The following is a 7565-nucleotide window of genomic DNA, read 5'->3' as shown; positions in this document are numbered from 1 at the left end:
GTCCAAGCCAGAGACTTGCGGGACATACCTGCAGTTAGTGGGCATGATCTGGATGAAAATTCAATGAAGGATCCTAAGGTGAGATCAGTCAGGAAGGAGTAATATCATGAGAATCTATCAATAACATAAAGGATAAGAGCATTATTGACAGTGTCAAAGGTTACAGAAAGATTAAGGGATGAAATTGAGAAACAGCCCTTAAATTGGCTTATGAATTTAGTAAGAGAAGTTTCATTTAAATGATGAGGCAAAAAGTCAGATTCTTTTATCCATTTCCCCTTTCTCAGTAAACTTGGCTATCTCCAGCTATATGAGTTAATGTATTAGTCTTTTAATTGATCTCTTTACCCTCACTCATCTTTTCAAAGTTGAAGATGTCAGAATTTGAACCTAGGAAGGACATCTTGAGGTTTATGGAGTCAATCATTACAAGATCAAGATCACAGATGTCAGGAAACAATTGAGGTGTTTGTGTTCCCATTAAATACAATTTTTCTCTTTTGGAAAAAAGGGGAATTCCAATTTAGTAGCTATCTTCCATATAGATAGGTCTGAGTGCCATTCTCTGCTAAGAAACTCCATTTGCTCCTAGTTGTTTTTAGTAATTTAAACTTTTGCATTTACTTTTTAAAGACCTTTATGATCTGACTCCAAGCTACCTCTCCAGATTTTTATATTATTATTATATTTCCTTCATGCATTAATCTAGTAAATTCAAAGAAAATTTTTTATTTCCTATTCTTTGTGCATGTGGTTCCATTTTTCATTCCTGTGCCTTGGCAAAGGAATATATCTCATATATAGCATGCACTCTCTCTCATCTGTAAATTCCTGCCTCAGAATCCCCATCTTACTTTGAAGATTGTGTCAAGTTTTACTATTGGAGTTCTATCTTGTTCCTCCCACCCACCATTTCTAGCATCTCCTGTCTCCCTCTCAGTAAGCTTTGTGTGGGTGTATAGAAAAGTAAATGGTATACATTTAGGTCTTCAAGCAAAAATTTGGCTTGTACTAGGTAACCTCAGAGTGACTTTCTAACTCTCAGAATTTGTGATTCTTTGAGTTGTTTCTTTTTTTTACATGAAAGGTTTTTACTATGACAGAGACGTCATACAACTTTTATGATCTTGGTCTTTCTTTCTTGCCTTTGTACAAGGCCAGAAGAGAAACATTTGCAACTTTTACAACCTTGAAGCAGACTCCAGGAATATCACCAACAGCATTCATGGCCTTTTCGACCAAATCCAGCAACCAAAACTTCATCATTTTCCTCAATAAAATTCAAACAGCCATCATTGGGAACAATGGCAGTGATTTTTTTTTGCCATTCTTAATCAACTGGACTCTTACACACTTCCTGATGGCAGAATTGGGCTGCTTGGCTTCTACACCAACTTTTTCCCAAGACAATCCCTTTGGCATGAGATGCTCCTCCAAATGGGTTGGCCTTCAGGGCAGTGCCCAAATGTGCTTTCTTATATTGTTTGTCATGCCACTTTTGGTCTCTCCTGTGGCTGAGGAGCTTCCTAGCAGTACGAAGACCATGGCACTTACCCATGCTTCTGCCATCCAGGCCGAGAGAACAGAGGGAAGGAAGGAAGGAAGGAAGGAAGGAAGGAAGGAAGGAAGGAAGCACACACCCACCTGAGTTGTTTCTTAAAAGGAGTTTTTCTATTCCAGATACAGAGATGACATGAACAGTGGCACATAGGCATGTTAGGATGGGATTAGTTGAGGGAATAAGAGTGGTTTTGTTAGGGCTTGAACAAACAATGTGAAAAGATAGATGATGTAAATAGGAAATATAAATAGGAAAGGAATAGGATACAGTTAGAGTAGAGAATCATTTTTGAGACTTTGAACACCAGTATCAGAAGAACTGGTCAAGTCCCCAAATGATGACAATATGGAAAGATCTTTTTGATATGATTTAAGGAGAGCTCCAAGGGGGAAAATGATGGTTTTAACTGAATTCTCCTAAGCAACATATCTTTATATAATTTAAGGTATATGATAAGCCTACAGGAAAATGGAAGGGGGGGGGAATGAAGAAATAGGAGAATCATTCCATAATCTTTGTGATCTTTCTTCTCATAGAATTCTCACAGAACGTCAAACATTTTCCTTAGACTTTTTTCAACATTCTGATGCGTCACTCAGATCCATAAATCATAAACATTCGCAAAATCTGCCTGCCAAGAGTTTTCCCTTGCAGGGGGTTTTGCTGACTCATCACCACATCTCCACATTCATGATTCCTAATGCCGACTTGATCTTCTAAAATAGAAGCATTCAATCCTAAACCAAGATCAAAACAGGATCATAGCAAACCATCTGCCTTTGTATCAATATTCTACTAGTTTAGAGCAGCAGGTGATCCATTTTCTGCAAGTAAAGGCCAGAAAATTATTTAGTCACAATAATCCATGAAAATAGAATTCAAGGGTTTTCTACTACATTTTATAAACATTTCTTCAGTCAAATTAACAGCTGGGGCATCAGGTGTTACAACTGTCAGAAAACTGAGGGCATGAAAAAAATATTTCCCCACCTTTCCTTATTTTTCTTTAACTTTGTAGTACAGTTACATTTATATTTCTGAAAAGACATTCCAAAGGCACACAGTTCCCCCCCATTTTTCATACAAATTTTACAGTGAGGTATAAGAGGGTACCTTTTAAACATAAAGTTCTAGAACTACTTTAAATAACCTATGATGACACAATTGCAGGAAATTGACATTATAAGTGTTCAACTGAGGCCTTAACATTTTCAAGAAGTCATTCCAAATTCAGTGCTTTACAATTATCTAGGGTCTATTACCTTTAAAGACTGCTAGAAAGAACTTCTCCATTCAATGGGATTTGTCTAAATATTAAGACATAATGACCTTTCACAATTTGACAGTCCATAAAGGGCAAGACATTTCAATCTTCTATATTCTTCTTTTTTCCTCTTGCTGGAACAAATTAAATATTTCCCTTAAATTCCTAAAATCTAATAACCACCCAGCATTATTTGAGAATCTAAGGATATCCCTAAAAAATAATTTCAAAGCAAATTAGATGAACAGTCTCTTATCTTTCCATAAAAATCACTTTTGTGGAGTCCCTTTAATCCCAGAACTCTATTTCTAGTACATATTGTTAACGTCAGTTACTGGAATTGAAAGGGTTTCAAAGGGAAAACACGTCAATCATCATTGATAGTTTACTATGTTTAGGCCAAGTGGCTTAATTAAGTGACATCAAAGGGACTGGGAGGTGTTGGGGTATTGGGGCAGCCTCCTGACTCTCTCATATGAGGTGTGGAAATGATACCTCCAAATATGATTTAAAAAAGTAGGGAAAGACTAATCCCAGTGATATCACCAGTGAGACCAGGAACAGAATAATCTTTAGACCATGGAAGGGAAAAACTCAGTGACCCCTTCCCTCCAAGGTCTTGTTCTCTTTGTTATCTCCAGATGTTAAGGCACTATTTACTACTCTGTTACTGGATAGATTATCTGCTATCAACTTTAGTGATACTTCACTCTCCTAGATAACCTTCTCTGTCTCTTTCACTCTTTTTTCATCCTCTATTTGAATTAAGCAATTGATGATATCTTTGAAGTGGGAAGTATTATTTAGAGAAACAAAGTTATATTAATTATTTTAAATGAATAATTCTTCCATGTCTGCTTGTTATTATAATGAAGAAAAGGGAATAGTGTTTATACATTATATGAATATGCCATAGAGGATTTATGAAAAAGCATGGGCCAGGATTGTAGAGAATAATTGTGGAAGCTTTTCTCCCTTTTTTAGTGGAAGAGTATATTGTATACTTGTATTGATGATGTAATAGATCCACTTTAAAATTTAAATAGGATAATAACAATGTTATAAGTAGTGATGTGGAGTAGGAGATAAACTTGGCATCAAAGCTATAAGGACTTGGGTTCAAGTTTCAATTTGGATAAAGAATAAGTGTGTCTACTGTACAGGTACAATTTTTACCAGATTGCTTATCTCCATGGAGAGGGTGTAGGGAAGGAAAGGTGGTAGAAAAATATGGAACTCATAAGCTTGTAAATGGATGAATATTTAAAACTATCTATGCATGTAATTGGAAAAATAAAATAAAATTTAAAAACTAAAACAAAAAGAATAGCTGTGATACCTTGGGCAAGTCCTTTTAACTTTTCAATACCCCAGATATCTTTCAATACTCCAGACTAAAAACTGAAGAGTAGGTAACCATTTACATTGATAGAGGAATTTTCTTCCTCTTGAAGCTGCCTATATCAGTGAAATCACAAGTCTAATTCCTATCTCATGATGAATGATCACACCATGTTTCATACAGAATTTATGCTTCACAAAGTACTTTCATGTGTATTATTTCTATCTCCCAAGCATTCCCCCATCATAACTGCTTTAATGATATGGGCTAGAAGCACTCAAAAGTACCCACTGAATAGTGATCAGCTCCATTCATCCAATTTAGACCAAATAATCAGTAGGTGTTTATTAAGTAACCACTCTATTTCAGACATTATGCTAGTTATGGGGACACAAAGATAATGAATGAAACAATTTTTGCTTCCGAGGAGCTTGTACCATATTAAGAAAGACAAGTATAAATATAAATAAATAAAAAGAGTAAATACAATAAAATATGATGAAATACACACAGTGAACTATGTAAAACAAATTTCCTCACCTCTTGCAACTACAGCAGACATCTTCAATTAATACGCTTCATTTCTTGTGTTGGTGGATTGTTGTTTTGGGCATTGGTTTTTCAACTCTGCTCCTGAATCCTGATATCATCCTTTTCTCTTACCCACTTCATTCATTACATGGACATGTTTTGGATATTTTTTTGTTTGTTTTGTTTTTTTGTCTCTGGCCCTTTCCAACTCTGCTTCAGTTGCCCTATTTTCTAATACCTTGGCTACAAATGAGCCTTAGATGCCTTTGAAATTAATCTATCAGCCAGGCCAGAATGAAGAAGACATATGTCATTTATGTCTGACTACAATCCTAGGAGGCAAACAGCACAGATATTATTATATTTATCTTATAGATGAAGAAACAGAAAAATTAATGGTGTCAAAAAATAGTAACTGTATTGGGATACAATATTTGACCTAAGCTTCTGACCTCTTTGGGGACACTGAACCTCTGTCCCAAGATTACACTCTGTATATTTCAAGTCAAGCATATACAAAAGGGCAAATAGATTCATAAATAAATATTCCCACTGACTACAAGAAGGTTAAATTAAATTATTTGCAAGTTACTGTGGGGAATTAAAAGACTATTCCTTGGTCCTAAATAGATTATAGGTTAATACATTAGAGTGGTCAATGACAAAAAGCATTTTAAAATTTGTTGAAGAAATTGGAGAAGCTATATGACAAAATGAATAACCTGTTTGGCCTGGAGAAAGGAAGATCTGGCTTCAAATTCTCCCTTTGGCATTTACTAACTTAGATGATAATTTTTATCCTTTGATCTCAAAGAAGACTATGATATCAGGGAGGTAATGACATGACATCCATATGAATTGAATTTGGGGGGGTCACTAACCTCACTTTTTCCTCCAGAGTCATCTGGGTCCAGTGACCAGATATGAATCAGGATGACCGGAGATAAACCTGGATGGGAGGCAATCAGGGCCAAGTGACTTGCCCAGGATCACATAGCTAGTGTCAAGTGTCTGAGGGCAGATTTGAACTTAGGTCCTTCTGACTGCAGGGCTAGTGCATTATCCACTGCATCACCTAGTTGCCCTGATTTAACAAAAATTACTAACTTTATATGTAAAAGGCCACTAGGTGGTACAATGGACAGACCACCTGGTTTGGAGTCAAGAAGATCTGAGTTTAGTCTAGAATCAGAGATTTAGAAGTGTTGTGACCCTGGGCAAGTAACCTAATCTCTATTCACTTCAGCTCTTCATCTGTATAAAGTGGGGACACATTAAAGAAGGAAATGACAAGCCATTATATAGAACTGCACATACATGACTGAATGAATGAGCTACAACAATACCTTTGGCATTAGACAAGTCACTTAAGTGTTCTGAGGCTCTCTAAGAATATCAATCAAGATATTACTGGGTTATAATATACCTTACCTTTGTGAAGAGAACTTCCAAAAAAAATGAAATTGACCACTGGAAAAAATACTAGTAGATTTAAACCTATTGCAAAGACTTGGAGAAAAAAAATATGGGGCAGCAGATTATAAAATGAGAGTTTCCAGAGATATAAGACATTGAGTTTACCTTAGTAGTTTTTCCATTGGTGCAGAAGGAGCCTGCACAGGAACATCAGTGTGATATATCTGGACCCTATCGATATAAACTGAAGCCCTGGTGCCATATTCTTAAACTTTGCCAATAAACCAGAGTGTTCCAGTTGTCATTATCCAGAAATGGTCTTATCTTCAATAAAGGCATCCTTCTATTTCCAAATCAGAAAAAAGACATTTTTCTGAAATGCTGGGGAATTTTTTCCCCAGTCAGACTTAAATTTCAACAATTGATATGGATTGACCTAGATCTTCTTTTAGCAGTCAAAGGAGGATGCTTTTGTCCAACAGCAAATTAAGTCATCTGGTATAATCCAGGGAAGCAGATTGATAGTCTTGTTAACTTGATTACTTGAAACCTTAAAAAACCCTGTTCATCTGATTTTTCTAAATCATTAATATTTTCTATCTCCATTGCTTACCACAATTCCTGGAACATAATAGATACTTAATAAATATGTATTTATTGATTGCTAAGTACTTATTTGAGAGGACAGGTGAGTGAGACAACACATTTCACTGACTCATAAATTTCTCTTTTTCCTATGTTGACCAATATGCTTCCTTGAAGCCTGGGATTTAAGATTGGTGTCATGGCTCTGTCATCTGACATGGGCACTATTTTTGACTTGGCCTAGCAGTGGGCAGGACCCACCAACTGCTCACACCATCCCCAAGCAGTAACAGCAGCTGCCTCTCAGGGGAAGTGTCAAACCTGATACTGTGCATCTTTAAATAATCTGATGCTTGTGAGTCACGACAGACACTTGGGGCGACAGTCTGTTGGATGTTTGGTGATGTTGAATATTAACTGTGCTGAATCAAAAATTAAAGGGAAGAGATGTTAGCAGGGAATCTTTCCTTTTTTCATATGTGGAACTTGGGTGGTGGGAAAGCTAGCTCCTCTTTGCCAACATACCATTTTCTACTATAGCCAATATTTTTGAACTACATGAAATTCATTAGTCATTTTAAGTTGCCATTTTATAGCCATCTATCAGATATATTAGACTGGATGGGATTGCTTCAGTTGTTCATACCAAGCCTAAGAATGAATGATTAATTAAATTATATTGGAGTTGGGACACAAATAAGAAAATTAGTAAATAATTTTCTAAAGAAAGCAGTCCTTTTATGTAAAAATCAGAGGACAGTTAAATAAGTACAACAATATGGTTAGGAATTGTTTCAATCCTGGTCCCCCATATATCACCTACTTGACCTGTTAGGAAGTATCTGTTTGATGGCAAAGAAACTGAG

The 7565-nt window shown here is 36.0% G+C and overlaps 1 pseudogene; it reads right to left on the bottom strand.

The window, feature by feature from the left end:
* Positions 1-1088: 1088 nt before the first annotated feature.
* On the bottom strand, positions 1089-1567 carry LOC141492895 (small ribosomal subunit protein uS12-like; annotated as a pseudogene).
* Between the last annotated feature and the right edge of the window lie 5998 nt (positions 1568-7565).

The sequence above is a fragment of the Macrotis lagotis genome, chromosome 7 (assembly GCF_037893015.1).
Source record: "Macrotis lagotis isolate mMagLag1 chromosome 7, bilby.v1.9.chrom.fasta, whole genome shotgun sequence".
Taxonomy (NCBI): domain Eukaryota; kingdom Metazoa; phylum Chordata; class Mammalia; order Peramelemorphia; family Peramelidae; genus Macrotis; species Macrotis lagotis.
The sequence above is the reverse complement of the archived record's forward strand: the minus strand, read 5'-3'. Positions and strand labels throughout refer to the sequence as shown.